At 43.1% G+C, this 17,702-nt stretch overlaps 1 protein-coding gene and 1 non-coding gene across 4 annotated transcripts in view; both read left to right on the top strand.

Annotated features, from left to right (window-relative positions):
• The window catches only part of LOC111867371, a 248,624-nt gene that overhangs the window by 187,002 nt on the left and 43,920 nt on the right, over positions 1–17,702 (top strand). The window contains exon 3 of one of the 3 annotated variants that reach the window (XM_033752659.1): positions 6,233–6,380. The exons of the other annotated variants lie outside the window; for them this stretch is intronic. The gene's annotated coding sequence lies outside the window, so the exon portion shown is untranslated. The remainder of the gene's footprint in view (positions 1–6,232; positions 6,381–17,702) is intronic. 3 annotated transcript variants of the gene reach the window in all.
• On the top strand, positions 16,291–16,374 carry Trnal-cag. Its single transcript has one exon. It is a non-coding gene; the product is annotated as a tRNA-Leu (tRNA).

Below are 17,702 nucleotides of genomic sequence, written 5' to 3'. Positions count from 1 at the left end.
CATTTTGTATGCTTTTCAGAATAAGCAGTGATTACTTCTGTAAACAATATTAACTGGTTGTAGGATTTGAGGTTCTCACAGCGGTGGTTATGAAGAATTCTGTCTTCTAGGATATGACATCGTGTAACCTGATGAAAATCGAACGCCGTTTCAGAGGAATATTTCGCCTCGGAAAAGTCAACTGACTCGCAACGGAATGGTGTTGTATTCCAGAATATATATTTCTTCTTTAACCCGGGTGGTCTTTGGAATGGAATCACAGTGTTGTCTGTGAGGCAGGAAATAAAGGTTTATATATTAGAGAAACTTCACTCACCGGAGTGGTCAGTCATTATTCCATTATTATATTCTAGAATATTTTAAAGCATGAACAAGTTAGGAAATATATGCATATCTTAACAATTTAGTTACTTCGCTCTGTCATTTCCTCCAGATTTTCATATGCCAAATTCTGATTTTTGTTATAAGTTGCTGGGTGACGGACAGACATAAAAAGGACGGAGAAACGGACCTCTCGTCTTCTTCTCTCACAGACTCCAGTTTCGCTGAGCTTCATACAGGCTGAGTGTTTCGAGAAATGTGTGCAGTAACCTGCAATACAGAATTTGATGAAAATCAGTTCAGCTATTCTCAAACGAAAACAGAGTATAAACATCCTTCTTATTTAATTACCTTGAAACCCTCAAGGGTTCCGGAACATGTATTAAACGTATAACTTGTGTACCAGGAATATTCCTGGAGGTAAAGGGCGGCCGGCGCGTAAGGCTGAGAAACTCACCGCCACCTGTGAGCCGAGTCTCTAAAGAAAATGTGGGAGCCTGAACATCTCCCAAACCTATGGACATCTACGCCCTGTAACAGGATTACTTTTTACCTTTCTTTAACCTATAACTTGTAATTAAGTTTTCTGTACAACTTCTGTTCCAAGCATTTTTTATTTCGATAAATATTTAAGTAGGTACAAGCCTAAAAGGAGTCAGGTTAGTTCAGTCGGCAAGCGACTGGCTACGGGTTTGAATCCCGGCACTGCACGATTTGTCCATTCTCCACAGCGTCCAGACCGGCTGTGACGCCCACCCAGTCTCATATGCAGTGGGTACTGGGGCTCCCTCTCCAAAGCTAAAGCGGCAGGAGCGTGAAGCTGACCACCCACCTCAATCTAATGCAGAGGTCAAGAATGGTGCAGCTGCATTCTACTCCCCCATTTGCCTTGATGTCATATGCTTAACTGATTAAGTACAGGTACAACTTTAACTTGCCAGATTACGCGCCTGAAATTATGTACGGCTTCCTGCAAATTATTCCTTACTTTTGTCTGATTTGAACCAATAATGTAAATAATTGACAAACTGTGGTAAGGGGAAGCTAATACGGACGTGGGGGATGGGGATGGAAATTGTATCTCTGCTGAGAATCGATGCCCGGTCGTCTGGCACGTGGTAATTCACTGCCTGATTGAGCTGCTCCAGTTAGTGCGAAAGGGGTAGTGGCCCAGTTGGCCTCTGCGAGGCGACCGTACCAAGAGGCTTGCTGTAGTTGCATTACTAATCCACTTCCCGAAACTAGATATCTGTAAATTTCCATGGAAAAAAAAAGACTGGGTCATATATTCAAATTTGTTTTGAGACTTCATGTAGACAGAATAATTGACATCGTACTCAAATTTGGGTTTGGCTTGTTTAATCCAATTGAAAATATGGGACCCTGGTAATAATCTACAAATCCTGCATTTATGTTAGACGTATAGACAGACTTCCTGTCCTGCAAACTTGTAACGTTGTCTGACGCCCACACTCTCCTAACGGAACCAAAGGAATATAGGTCCCCCCCCCCCTTTACCTGAGGACAGTAACAGATTCAGTTTTCGAAACGTTGTGTTCGTTTTTCTTCTTTAGAATACCAGGCGATGGACAACATCCAAAAGCCCTGTAATCCTGATTGTAATGTTAAGGTCAGACCTATATTTATGAAATGTAAGTCTATTACGTATCTAACAGTGAAATGGGTTAGAGTGCTGAACCTGACTGTAGATGCTTACAGGGCTGAATCATATTCGCGTTGAATATTGTTTTACTTCTTGTAATAGTAACTATGTTACTGATTGCTGTTGTATTGTATTCCTTTTACTGTTTTCTGGAATGTGACATGTAATGTGACAGAAGATTTACCGACGTTTCTTCAGAGTCGCAGTGTAAGACATGCAGTCTAAAGACCTAGATTACTTTACCCTTCATAATCGGTAAAGTTAGAACCTCAGGTATCACAATATAAATTGCCAGCCACGAAAGTTATATGCTGTCACCAGTTTCTACGAGACGGGCGACAGGTTTCAGTACATCCGTGACATATCTGTTTCTTAAAATGGTTTAATAGATGCTTAAACATCTGTATTACTCGGGAATATACATCCGGAATTCCTGTAATTCTGCCTGATATCCTGCCAAATAGTGACTTAACATTAAAGTTGTTGCTTCATATACAATAATATTAAATTATTAACAAGGAGTTCTGGAGAGAATTAATCACCTACTTTCATTTGATAAGGCACGGACCGCATAGAAAACCATACATCAAACAATTATTTTCCGCGTTAACATGTTTACCAAGCCGTGGCCTATCAGCGATAGGGGATACACAGACAGACTGACTGCTGACTGCTAAATTGCTGTTGACCCTAGACTGCACAGGGGTTCTTGGTATCGAGCCCCACGAGTGTCACTAACATATTTTACTCCCCACAGTCCTACCGTATAGAAAGCGACACAAACAGTTCTCCTACTGTTGTGTATATCCTCTTCCGCGGGAACGTGCCTCCCGAGCAGTTGCCTAGCAACTAGATAAGGGCACAAATGTAGAAACACAGATTGATTGAAGTGGATTTATGAAGTATGCCGTTGAGATGGGCTTAGGTATTAAACATGCCAAATTTGGTAAACATTGGTTCAGCCATTCAATAATTAGACAGCATGGTGATCCCATAAGCCCACTTTTATTTTTTTAATACGGAAAGTCGACTAAAAATTATTGAAACCAACATAAAATTGGTGTATAAAGAAACCAGTTACGCAAAGAACTGTCGATATAATTCTTGATTAAAATGTTCATACGTAAGAATAATCTTAATGCTTGATATACAGGGTGATCCAAAGTCCCAATCCATTTTTCAGAACAACTTCAACGAAGTTAATGAATGTTAGCTGTGTTGTGGTAACACTGTTGTGTAAAATGTTCAACACAGTTCAACTTTCGTCCTTCCTTCTATTTCAAGACATTGTTCCCAACTTTCCACAATAGCTCTGAAAAAGAAAAGATTGAGGAATTCACGAAAATGGATCGAGTCATTTGGATCACACTGTATAATATGTGGACCAATGAATACGTTACTCAGAATTGCATACAAACTGGATGTACACATATGTTCTTCCTCTAATATAAAAGTTTGTGAATGTATTGAAGTAAGTCAGAACTGGATGGTGGCACATCATGCCAAAGTTGTAGGAACTGGCCCAAGAATTTTCGTTGTGTGGACGAAGATTTATATATTTCTCTTATTTGTACACAACATCGTGCACAGACACCTGTTGATCTAGAATTATATTCTGGAGTATGTGGCTTCGATTTTTAGATGGGGCAACGAATAATACGAGTATTACAATTTTTTTCGTGGTTTTCCTCATCCCCTGCAAAGAAATTCTCGAAATAAGACTGAGTTAAACCACGGCACCTTCCTTCCAATTCATTTCTCATTTGTAATATTACGAGTCCGACACTGTGCATCACATAGTCTGTATGTTAAAAACATCGTTTAATAAACTGTAAAAATTATGGAACATTATATAATCACACGCCGGTCACGGTATCCGTGCGGTCTAAGACATGTACTGTCTTCACTCGCTTGGAAACCGGGATCGTGGTTCGAATCCCACTCAGGACATGGATGTTTAGTTTGTGTGTGTGCGTTTTTCTGTGTTTGTGTACAGGTAGAGGCCTTGCGACGAGCTGATCACCCTCCCAAGGAGTCCTACCGAATGTGTAAGATCTAGAAAAACCGAAGTGAACGGAGAAGTTCATGGAGGTAGGCCTAGGCCCACTGGGGCTGTAGTGCCTGGGGGGAAAAATATAATCACACATTAAACTTAGATCTGGAAATATAAGAGGTCGAATTCGTCATTCCCTTGAAGGTTTCATGCAAAACGGGAGTAGACGGACGAATCAATAGTTTGTGGCCGCGGTTACAGCGCGGGTTCACGAACAATACAGCAGTCGCCATTGTACAGACTTGTCTGCGCGTATCTGCAGTTTGCATAGTGATTAATGGACACGCTTCATGCTGAGAATTTAAATGGAAATGTTTGTACTGATAGCTAGAAAATATTTCTAATGATGTTAATGGGCTGTAATGTAATGTCAGCAGTCCCATAGCTCAGGCAATTAGTAATCGGCTTCCTGCTGTGCGCGGCCCGAGATCGATCCTAGGCGACGTAACTTGGGATTTATTGTGGACAAATTGGCACTGGCACAAGTTCAATCCCAACATTTACGTGTCCTCTGCCAGTTCTTGTACAATCAGCTGTTCCATTCTCATAAATCTTCCCATCAACAGTCTCGTTATTGTCATCATCGTTAAATAATCAACCTATATGTTGCTTTTTCATCAACCGATACTTTAAAATATGTATATATTCTTCGTTAGGAGCGGGGATAGCATAGTCGGTATACAGACCGGCTACGGGTTGGACGACCGAGGGATCAGAGTTCGAGACCCGGCAAGGTCAAGAATTTTCTCTTCGCCACGTCGTCCAGACCAGCTTTGGGGTCCACCCAATCTCATATACAATTGGTACAGGCCGATCGTTCACCTGGGGTAAAGCGGCCGGGACGTCAACCTGACCACTCACCTCCGCTAGTGCCGAGGTCAAGAAATTGTGGATTTATAAATCCACTCCCCCATACACCTTCATGGCGTAGTGCTTAATCAGTTAAGCACAGGGAAAACTTTACTTTTATAGATTCTTTGTCAGTTAATGTATTTTTATGAAACTAACACAGATCGTTCTACACGCTTGGGAAATTTGTTTGTTGCTGTTGGCAACGCTGAAATGAGTAGCAAGATGGCGTTGTGTATGATAGATATGAAAGTGGATTTTATTTAAGCCTCTTACCCTTCTGTTGCTCTTGTGTTGCTATGGAGAGACAACATCGTCTACGAATTTCTGTTCGTGTTACACTATAGAAAAGGCACTATATACCGGATTGCTAAGCAGTTAACAGTTTGAGTAAACAGAAAATGTGTATGAAGGCCGCGCCATAGCTCAAGCGGTTAGTCGCTGGCTTCCCACGGCGGCGGCCTTGGTTCGATCCCGGGTCTGGTCAAGTGGGATTTATGGTGGACAAAGTGGCGCTGAGGCAGGTTTTGTCCGAGTACTTCGGTTTCCCCTGCCAATCTTCATTCCACCAATTGCTCCACAATCACCCTCACCTGTCATCTGGGGCTGGTACAATAGGCCAGAAGTGGCCGCAGTACAAGGGACATAGTTCCACCCCAATAGCAATAAAAAACCCAGAAAATATGGTGATAAACGTCCGACCGCCCTTTACTCCTCAGGAAGATTCCTTGTACTCATTTCTGATAGAGGCTGAGTCCACCACAGGGCCATAATGCGACTGGAAGGATTAGGCAAATTAAAATTTAATGATCTCATCGGGAATCGAACCTGCGACTTTCCTGCTTATAGCATAGTACCTCCACCAACTACTCTAACGCGTGCCCTCTGTGTAAAGAGTAGTATACTATTTAAAGAAAACTGGTTACGATTGTTTATAGGTTCGCGTTATCCGTGGGAGATGGCGTTGAACTTTGCCTTCGACGTATCAGTCGATAACATGTAGGGCTGGAAAGGAATGAGAGAGAAAGCAGGAGAAGTTAATAGCACGGAAGCTTATGTAACGAATAGCGAGACTTCCTGCTGAATTTTCAACGGATGTTATACTAGTTTACATGTACCACCAAGCTTTATTACGCCGGAAAGATTTGGAACGACAGCCATGTTTATATTAAGATAACATGTCTCTTATTGAGATTAATTGTTTGGACACTGGCACCGGTGCCAAAGTAAGTGGCGACTGAAATGTCAGATGGCAGCACTGATTACGTTTTCCAAGTTTGAGGGATTGCTGTATAAAGCCTGTAGTTCGAGAAATCTGTAACAGCGTTCCATTATATTTCTCGTAGGGCTGTATCCCTGATAGATTCACCTAGAAAGGATCACACACAAGCCAGGAAATGAAGAAGCGTATAATAATGTGCAGAAGCAGAGATTTTCGTGAAGCCCGTCAAGAGGTACTGGAACAGTGGAGACATCTGGCATCACTTCGTACTTGTAAGTAACGTCTGGTATAATTTGCGAAAATGTTCGCCATTCATGTGTTCGAGGATTATTTTTTTCTTTCGACAAAGGTGGACGCTGCAATGCCGACTGAAGCATATATACCACTACTGATGACTAATGAATAGTGCTACCATCTTTCAACCATCCCACCAACTTCAGCACACTTTCAGCCTCCAGGATTCCCCAGCGTTGGTTCTTCTATAAACCAGTAGAACAGGTGCGAGGTATGCTATGACTAGTCGGTAGTCATGAGTTCTTTTCCCTGGAGATACTGATTGCTATGGGAATAGGGACGGAAAGAAATCTTCTGGAATTAGACAAACTACCGCTTGAACACAGCGAATTGTGCGTTTTTGTCATTTAGACTGAAATAACGGTTATTTCTCTATCGTTATACAGCTTCAGAATTACTGCATGGCATTAAAACTGAGGTACGCAGTAATGTAGTTTGTTGAGGCACTATGCTACAAGATAGAAGGTCGCGGGTTCCATTCCTGACTAGATCATTGGATTTTTCAATTGACTTAATCCTTCCAGCTGCAATATGGCCCCAGGGGCAACTCAGCCTCTAAGAGAAACGAGTACCAGGAATCTTCCTGGGGGCGAATGGCTTTCGGCGCGTAAGGCTGACAACCTCACCGCCATCTGTGAGCCGATTGTCTAGAAAATGTGGGAGCCACGACGTCTCACAACTCTATGGGCCTCCAAGGCCTGTTATAGCGATAATTTTACCTTTTTATATATACTTTGTGATGAACTTGCAATGTGCTTTGTGTTAAAATTCAGTGTTCTTCTCTCTCCGAGTCCCAGTTGTAGTTCTTGTCCCGTGTTTACGATCAAGAATTTCCGTTAACTTTCTGCTCTTCCGCAAAAACCTTATTGTAAATGTTTTGGCTTCTCTGCTCCCTATTGTGGTGGCCCGAGTTAACGAGGCCGGTTATCCTTACTGATTGTGATCAGACGATTAGACGCTACGTTCTCACCGCAGAGTCCCGGGTTTAGATCTGGAAGATCTCAGCTGAGATTTTTGGTTGACGTAGTACTGCTGGAGCAGATTTCTTTTCCGAGTGTATTAATTTTTCTCCTAATAATCGTCATTTTACCTTTTCTTCATGTTCATCTGTAAAGGTTCGGCCACACAGAGCACTACGCTATGTTCGCTACGTACGCTGTGTACACTCTGCGATGCAGCTAACATAGGGAACATAGCGTACATAGCGTACGGAAGTCTGTGTGGCCAGTCACATTGGCAATAAAGGGAGATATTTTTCTGTTCGTATAGCGAACATAACGTACGTAGTGCTCTGTGTGGCCGAATCTTAACCGTCTTCTGAGGTGTCCAGTAACCGTCCCTTGAGTTTCTCGTTACCCGGACCAGGCAGAACATTATCACATCATATGTCTTTAAGTTGGGGGGGGGGGCTCATCAGCACTTGACTTGTTACAAGAGAAGAAGGACATGGAAGAAATAGACTACATGTTGTGACTTATCATAACACATAGCGATCGCTGTGGGAGCCTGAAATGCAAAGAATTAGATTAATCCGTATTTTGGATATATGTTTGACTTACATAAGAGGATATATCTGCTGGGGGTACACGTATTTCCTGTTCAGTATCGCAGACATAAAGTGTTTTAAACTCTTCTAGCTTGGTAAATCTCATAGTTTTGAAATTTCCTATTTAACTTCCCACAAATTTTAGGCTTCAGCTTATTTGTATGGATAGAAGATAAGCCGGGATGTAGACACGCAGATCCTGACAACTCGGGTACCTTCTGTATGTATTCTCAGATCTGGCCGCTCTCTCTCAACAGAATCGATCTAGTCCACTGACAGAAATGTGGATCGTAAAGTGTGTGTGGGTTGTAACAGGGCCTTAGTTAGATAGCGTCTCTCTCCTTCCCGTGTTACAACTACAACCACTTGCGCCATAGTCTATGATTAACTAACCCAACTTCTGCGCACGCGCAGTCCAGAGGTCAGGTCTGAAAACACGGCCTGTAGCATGCGAAGTTACGCAACAGACCCTTCAGACACCTGAGGAATAGCTCGTTTGAATTTCTGTTGAGTCTGAACTCATCTACTGCTGGAGGGGTGTAATTATACTGACTGACTTGGTGCAGGCCAATTACTGCCTCGTTAATACACTTCACGGATCAAAGAAAAATTCAACAAAGGAGTAAAGCTTGACATAGCGCGTTCTTCTCCTGTTGTTTTTGAGTAGATGTAAAAGAAAAATGGCCTCTAGTTTATTTTAAGAGAAAAATAAGTATTATGTGCTGTGTGCAAAAGACGAAGAAATAAAACGGAGGACGCACGTTGAAAAACGACGCCCAGTGTATGATATATGTAGCGTGAAAGGGTCAGTTTCTATGTGGATTGTTATAAATTAGAATATATATCGATCATCTTTCTCTGCCGAAGGCAGCCTTTCATTAATAAAGATGTGTTTTTAATCTGGCTCTAATTTCCTTTTCTAAGAATTCGAGTTAAAATGAAATGAACAAAAAGTGACAGTAATGACATCCCGACGCGAAAGAGAGCTGGCTGCTATGTAGATTAAACTTGCCCAGGTTCGTGAAATGCCCTGCTTCGCGTTGCAACACTGAATTAGTCACGAAATGAGCCTCTCCGCTCCGTTGCGTAGAAATGACATGTTTCCAAAGATGGCGCCATAACAAAGGATGTTGGACAAGGCATCATCATAATTTAAATGTCTTATCTAGTTCTACATAAAGTAGAAAAAAATAAAAATAAAGCTATTCCTGTAACAGGCCGTAGAGGCCCATAGGTTTGTGAGACGTCGAGGCTCCCACATTTTCTAAACAGTCGGTTCACAGATGGCGGTGAGAATGTCAGTCTTATGCGCCGGCAGACCGCACTTTAACCCCAGGAAGATTCCTGGTATTCATTTCTGTTAGAGGCTGAATCGACCCCAGGGTCATAGTGCTGCTATAAGGATTAAGCCAAATTAAAAATCCAGTGACCTCATCGGGAATCGAATCCGCGACGTTCAGGCTTGTAGCATAGTGCGTCCACCACCTGTGCTACCGCTTGCCCCTCCATGTACAGTATTACTTCGAATATAAAACCCCCTCAAGTTTAAGACGCATCGAGTTCTTGTGAATGTGGATTTTAGGAAACAAATTAGAAAGATGCATATTCCTCGAATTTAAGACGTAAATTGTGCGTCTTACGTGAATATTCGAATTTTTTGTGAGGTGCTTTGTGGCCCTGTGAAATGGTGTATCAATGGGTGAATTGGAAATGATTTAGAAGGGATATGTAGTGGCCTATTCAAGTTACTATTCCCGCGTTTTGTCGGCTGAGTACTGCTGTGTTCATTCTCCGCTTTCCTGATTCTCCGGATTGTCTTCCACTGTCTCCAGATACTTCCATATTGTGAAGAATATGGCCATTGCTCCGCAACGTATTCCAGCAATCAAGCGACAATAGGAGCACGATACAATTAGTTGCTAGGTTACACAATAATTCTGACAAGAGAATAGGTGTTTTCTATGTGGCTCGCACTATTCCCAGTGCTAGGCAAGGACATGTAAACACGGATCCCTAATAGAAGAATTTTTTTTTTCTATTAGGACCATGCAGCAATCTATATAATGAGGGTTTGTTTTATAGCTACATTACATAGAGAATTATTATTGGAGAATTGGATCGAGTTCTGGAGGGTCGGCAGTTCAAGGTGATTGAACAAGAAATAGTAAGAAGACTTCATAATGATTTGAAGTGATAGTTCCTGTGATAAATCCGTTGCCAGGAAACGGCTAGTGTGTGCTAATGATTTGTGAAGTGGGGCAGATTAGCGATAACGCTATAATTGATTGTGATTAAGAGAGATTGTGCCGGTCACGGTAGCCGAGCGGTCTAAGGCATGCACTGTCTTCGCTCGCTCGCAAGCCAAGATCGTGGGTTCGAATCCCACTCAGGGCATGGATGTTTGTGTGCATTTTTCTGTGTTTGTCTACAGGTAGAGGCCTTGCGACGAGCTGATCACTCGACCAAGGAGTACTACCGTATGTGTAAGATCTGGTAAACCGAAGTGAAACGGAGAGTTTCATGGAGGTAGGCCTAGGCCCAAATGAGGGCTGTAGCGCCAAAGGGAAAAAAAGAGAGATTGTACACTAAGGTGTTAATATATCCAGTCATCCAATCCAGAACCCGTAATTATTAGTCACGGAACCCTGGAGACGTGACAACATATTTATCTTACTTGCAAGTGTGAGATTCCAGAATGTGTTTTGTTCTAAATCACACTTTAACTGTAGTCGATTTCATAATCTCAGACCCAGGTTCTCGGAAATTGGTGTTGTTAGACATAGTACACTCCAGTACTCATGTTTCGACTTGCCTGAAGGGACTGAATTAAGCCGGAAGAAACCTCAGTCATGATAGCCACTGTCCCAGTCGATAATCGAACCGAGATCCTTCAGAATACAAATAAATAACATTACCGCTACACCACACTGTTCTGTAGTTCCACTTTACTGGTCTCCATTGCTTGTCGAGCATTTATTGTGCAGGGTTAGGCCAACTCTATGTCTAGATGCGAAATCTTGAATCTTAGATTTTCTATGCTGAAGGTTGAGGCGATATTTTCTTCCGAAACGTCAGTAAACTTCTACCATACCACATTGCGTCATTACCCAGTAGATGCCACTGTTTGTAGTCACCCCAGTGATGACCACAATTGAGACATTCACCGCGGATCAATGTATCACAGCCTTCTCTCTGCTTGCTCCTGAGAGACACGAAGGATTTGTCGCATCTGCGTCTTCGGGGAACATTCTTATTTATGTATCTAGCACTAAGGTTCCTTGGCTTCTTCAATTTACCCTCTCAGTCATAGTGGCAATAATATTGTCACGTGATTGAGTGACTATAGACGGGGGTTCGATTCGCAATCTGATTTATTGAACATTCTTATAACTCGCGACTACACGTAACTACGACAGTCTCACTAAGATAACATACGCCAGAAATATAACTAGATTGACCAAGTAAAGGAGGATGACAAGCAGAGCATGTAGCACGCATGGGAGAGAAGAGGAGTGCATACAGAATAGGCGTAGTCGGGAAGATAGTAATCATAGAGGTCTTAGAGAAATAAAATAGGTTATGAATTGGGTTTCTTATTGCTAGTGGGGTGGGACTAAGTCCCTTGTACTGCGGCCACTTCTGGCCTATTGTACCAGCCCCAGATGATAGGTGAGGATGATTGTGGAACAGTTGATGCAATGAAGATTGGCAGGGGAAACAGAAGTACTCGGAAAAACCTGCCTCAGCGCCACTTTGTCTACCACAAATACCACTTGACCAGACCCGGGATCGAACCCGGGCCACCGCGGTGGGAAGCCAGCGACTAACCGCTTGAGCTATGGCGCGGCCTATGAATTGGGTTAGTCTGGCTCAGGATAGAGCAAATATTGAGCTCCTTTGAACGTTGTAGTGTACCTTCAGATTCCATAAAACCTTCGAAATTTCCTGAGTGAGTGAGCAACTATTAGCTTCTCAAGAATTACTCAACTTCATGGAGTCACTTAGTTAATCGTGATTTATTTAGCGAATCCATCAGCAGCATAGATTGTATAGTGTCAATTTGCAGCGCTGTTAGTAAGTCAATCAATCTATTCCTTTTACTCCATTTTGGAGCATAGGGCTTCCACGAAGCAACTCCACCGGACTCTGTTCCCAGCCAGGTCTTATCTGCTTTTCGGGCCTCTGCTTCAACAGTTCTCCGCCAGGTGGTTCTGGTTCTCCTTCGCTGGAAATTTTTTTATGTAAATTCCATGAACTAAATTTATTTAATATCCGTTTTACCTGGGGTGGCTAAGGAAGGCTTAAGTAAGGTAGCCAATATATCAACTAAGATTCGAACCGAATACTAGTCAGAAATATTGCCTTTTGAGCTAAATTATTAGGTTAAATAGGACTTGAATTTTTAGTATTATCTGTAAGAACTTCATGCTGAGTAGAATGGAGCTTCTCTGCGACCTGACGAAGTGTGTGTATGTGTGTGTATTGACAGTTCATAAATGAATATTCAGATTAGTCGTCCCACTAGCGCTGTGAGGTGAGGTCTGACCCGGCTCATGCAACTTAGTGACGTCTCCATTGTGATGAAAGTGGCATCCCTTGAACCTTTAAGAATGCAGGTGAATTCAGTGACATACACGAAGTCGAAGGCCCAAGTCCAAATACAGAATCTTTAACCATACGTCTCACACTCCGAGCAGTCAACTTCGGGAAGGAAAGTTCGGTGTCTTCAAAGGGATCTCAGGTGTGACAGTTTTCGTTCCCATCTTGTGTTGAAAATAATAACTAATTCCAGGGGGCTGAGCCCTTCTTGAGAAACCGAGAGTTGCGCAGCAACTAAAGATCTTCCCAACATTTTATGGAACCCGAATGTTCATTACCGTGTTCGGAAGAGCCCTCCACTGGTCCTTATCATGAGTCAGATCAATCCAATATCCTGTCTTTCTTAGATCCATTTTAATATCATTCTCCCATTTACGTCTGGGTCTTCCTGTTTGTCTCCTTTCTTCTGGCTTTCCCGTCGAAATCTTATACACATTCCTCTCCTCTTTCATACGTGCTACATGCCCTGCTCAGCTCATCCTCCTTGACCTGATCATTCTAATTATATTGGGGAAGGGTACAAGTTATGAAATGTTGAAAATAATAGTTATTAAAGAAGAAGAAACGTTGTAATAATGACGCAATGATCTAAGATACTATCTAAGTTTTTTCATGGGTAGCTTAACGACGCATTATGGTACAAGCCGGAAGGTCGCGGGTTCGATTCCCGAAGAGGTCATTGGATTTTTTTTTTCATTGACCTAAACCTTCCAGCCGCGCTATGTCCCTAGGGTCGACTCAGCCTCTAACAGAAACGAGTACCAGGGATCCCCCTGGGGCAAAGTGCCGGCGCGTAAGGCTGACAACCTCACCGCCATCTATGAGCCGACTGTCTAGAAAAAGTGGGAGTCTTGACATCTCACAATCTTATGAACCTCCACGCGCTGTTACAGGGATAACTTTACCGTATATTTTTAATCAAATTAAAATGCTGTGTAGTGTTTATTGTCGTGCGTATATACTTAAATAACACGACCCTTCAGAAGCTGAATATGGTTCCGTTATCATGTGCATAAGATTGAAGGATCATACTCAGTTTGGCCCGTTAGATATGGTTAAGCTGTAACGGTGCTGCGTANGAGAAACGGTAAAGCAGACGTCTGCTTTACCGTTTCTCACGGTGTTGTCGCTTGCAGAATTCTTATACTTTTTCTTCTACCCTGAAGATGGGGGCGATACGTTCCTCCGAAACGTCGGTTAACACCACATATACACGGTGCCAAATCCCAGAAGATACACGGTGCCAAATCCCAGAAGACTGCTTTCTTCATTAAATTTCTACTTCATAAACAGTCATTCGCCGTCACAGGCTGCAACTTCTCCGACACAACTGCTATGCGTGTTGTCTAAACGAACTTATATAGGCGTACCAGATATCTTCCATGCATGTTACACGTGTATACAGACGCAGTTTAATCAAGGTGGGAATTATGTGTTACGTAACATCTGAGACACGTCCAGATATTATATTTGGAAAATTAATAAATGGGATGGTGTTGGCTTTGTTACCATGACAACCCCAGTTTACTATCGTCACTGGAGCAGGAGACAGGCACTTTCAGAAAATTCATTCGTGTCGTTGTGTGAAGTGTTAATTACTCTTCTGCGATTTTAAGCAAAATTGAATTATTTCAACGAATTTTAGTTTAAAAACCCCCAATGTAAACTCACAAAAATATATTCATGGGAACGAGAAATGGACAGACACACGACGAAGCCAAAAAGGGCTTCGGAAATTCTTGCGAACGCTCCTGGGAAAGAGTTCATTGTCAAGCTAAGTTCATTCATTCATCAATGGCCCTACATCCCTTTGTTGGGCCCTGGCCGCTTTTTCCGTTTCGAAATCCTGTACACAGTCGGTAGGACTCCTTGGACGGGGAATCAGCCCGTCGCAAGACCTCCACCTAAACACAGGACAACACAAACACAGAATAAACGCACACACAGACATTCATGCCTTGAGTGGGAGTCGAACCCACGATCCAAGGGTTCGAGAGAGCGAAGACAGTTCATGCCACTGTGACCGGCGTCAAGCTAAGTACCATTGTTTGCAGTTTCGTAACAGGATTTAGGCATATAAAGTTTTTTCGGCATTAATGTTTCATTTATTTCAGAACATGCTGTATTTTGAAGTCTGGGGTTCTCACTGCACTGAATATTATGACTACTACATTCTATCATGTGACACCGTAGAGTCTTGCAGATATGTGTCGGCATTTTGGAGCAACTTACTATTACCATCTTCAGGATATAAGGAATTTCAGAAAATTGAAATCCTCACAGCGCTGAATATTAAATTTACAGTGTTCTGGTATGTGAAACCGCGTTATCTGGTAAATGTGCTTCACCTTTATAAGAGAAATCTTGAACAGTTACACCTCTTCATACATTTATAAGTAGAAGTCCATCATCAGACATACAGCCCACAATACAACAGTCTGTAAAATATTGTCACTTGATTGAGTGACTATAGACGGGGTTTGGATTTGTAATCGGATTTATTGAACACTTTAATGCACAACTAGTGACTACACTTTACAGATCAGTATCTCACACAGACTAGTGTTCTCAGTCACGGTGTTCACTGCTTTGTTTGGTAGCGTCTTTCAACAGTAGAGGTTACTCTGCTCTCGGGCACACGTCCTCAACGACTGGCGGCCATCTCACACCAACCACGGGGCCGAGCCACTCTCAGTCCGAGTGCCACGCCACGACCGTCTGCCAGTCGGCCAGTCCGTCCCAGAACAAGGCACCCATCCTGGACTCAAGACCAGATCCCTATCACTGTCAGACAGCCGCTGGCGTGCCGATGCGGGTCCCTCCCCCTGACGAGAGGACGGGTCCGCCGACCACAGCCGCTGCTGGCTATTGCCAGCGCAGTCAATCCCGGGCCCGGACCCCGTGGGACTCGCGACCATACGCTACCATCTCAGACTCGAGACCTCACCCAAGTCAAAGTTAAAGGGACAACACAACTGACGGTCAATCAATCAATCAATCAATCAATCAGTAAGTCGATCCCCATCTGGGGCTCATAACCATATATTTAATACTGTTTGACAGAAACAATCTTGTTTTTGTGGGGCGCCCTCTCTGACGAGAGAACTGGTCCGTCTTTTTTTTTTTTACATGCTGCTGGCCCTCGCCAGCGCATTCTTTCTCGGGGGGTCCGAGCCCCTTGGGACTTGCCACCATATTTTACTGCCTCAGATTTGAGACTTCCCTTTTCTTCGCCTCCTACGACTCGCAGGGTAACGGTGGAGGTATTCGACCCCGCCTTCACACGGTTAAACTAAACTAAACTTCAAAGTCAAAGTCAAAGTTCTAAACTTCGTTCCGCTTATAACCTCGTTGAACAGACCGCGTAGAAAACACCGCTTCCAGCTTGTCCTCTATTGTTGTAGTTCAACTGTTGTTCGATAAGAATCTGCTGCCTAGCAACAGCTGTTGTCTTGTAATTTGTTTCGCGGCCTTTGCCTAGTTACTCCACAATACGATGGAATCAAATTTCCGTATTAAAGACGTCGTTTGACGCAAGGGATTTTTCGTCCGTCAGGTTGCCTGTTGAAGGCATTTATTGCATCAAAGTGTTTAGGCCTGGTGTGTCCCCTCAGTATTTTCTTTGCCATTGAGGCTGCAGAATAATGAAGAGTCTGAAGAATTAGTCGGGTTTTGGTTTAGAGGTCACTGCAACGATATAAGTAGCCAGCAGCAAGACTGAACAACAGGTGTATACTTATATAGTCAGGATGGCCGACCGGTCTAAGGCGCTGCGTTCAGGTCGCAGTCCACTTCTGTGGGCGTGGGTTCGAATCCCACTTCTGACAAATTAGTTTTTTTCATTTATAATTATTTGCAAAAATATTGATGTTTTACAGTTAATGTAATCATTCATTTCCCTTAGAATATATGCTCCAAATGTGAAGTTCATAATTGTTGGGCTTTAAATGGTATGTGTTGACCGTTGCACTTTAAGCACGGTACAAAGCCGATTAGCCGGTTACGGTAGCGGAGCGGTCTAAGGCGTGTATAGCTCTAGAAGTTAGAGCTGACAGTCCACGAAAAACTGCGCAGTGGATGGGCAGGTCCATTCGTGAAAGTTGAGGGGTGTTGTGATCAGTCATTCCTCTGCATTCAGTGCGAGTATACGTCTCAAGAGCATTCTTCCTTGTACAGTCAAGTTAAAAAGTTTTGACTCTAGGAGTCGTATTTGAGTGTATTATTCTCTAATTACTGTATTAATATTGTGACGCGTTATCTTACGTCCATCGCCGCGCAACAGCTACAATGGAAATTGTTGAGTTCCAAGAGCGACAACTCGAATACAAATAGCCCGTTGCGTAGAAGCGTTCCCGAGGCAACGGGTTGCCAAACACGTGTGTTTGGAATAGGCACTTCCATGGTAACGCAAAGAACAGGGAGCCGTTGCGTAGACAATGCAGAAGCAACGAACGCGTCTCCCCAGAAGTGAACTACAGAGACTTCGTTGCGCCCGTTACGTAACAGCGGACAGTAGAAACGAAACAGTGAGGAATGGTGTCCGGTATCCAGTCCGCAGAACACCTACATAAGCCGAGAGCTACAGAGACAGAAGACAGGAGATGAAAAGGGAAGTCTCAAATCAGACAGTAAAATATGGTCACGAATCCCAAGGGACTCAGACCCGAAAGAGACTGCGCTGGCAAGGACCAGCAGTATATACAAAATACAGACCCATCCTCTCGTCAGAGAGGGCGCCCAAGGAAAACAAGATTGTAACTGTCAAACAGCAATAAATATCTGGTCATGAGCCCCAGATGGGGCTTGACACCAAGACTTACTGACTGGCTGACCGTCAGTCGCAACGTGACTTTGACTTTGGCTTTGACAGAAGACAGCAAGAAGTCAGTGTTGGGAGAGCCGCCGCCGAAGACAGTTGAGATCCAACCACGGCCATAGATAGTTGAGACGTCGCATTGAAGTACTGGGCCAGAAGTCAAGTGGTGACAGTGACAATATTTTATTTTGTTTATTTTTATTCGTTGACTTTCTTTTTTGTTTATATATATTTGTACATTTTTTGTGTCTCCTTTAACATGCCACCTACACGAAGTAAACTGAGTGCAAAAGTGTCGCATTCACAATCAAGAGAAATTGTTAGTAATGTACTACGTAT

This window comes from Cryptotermes secundus, unplaced genomic scaffold, assembly GCF_002891405.2.
Source record: "Cryptotermes secundus unplaced genomic scaffold, Csec_1.0 scaffold278, whole genome shotgun sequence".
Lineage (NCBI taxonomy): Eukaryota > Metazoa > Arthropoda > Insecta > Blattodea > Kalotermitidae > Cryptotermes > Cryptotermes secundus.
This window is presented reverse-complemented; position numbering and strand designations above follow the sequence as displayed.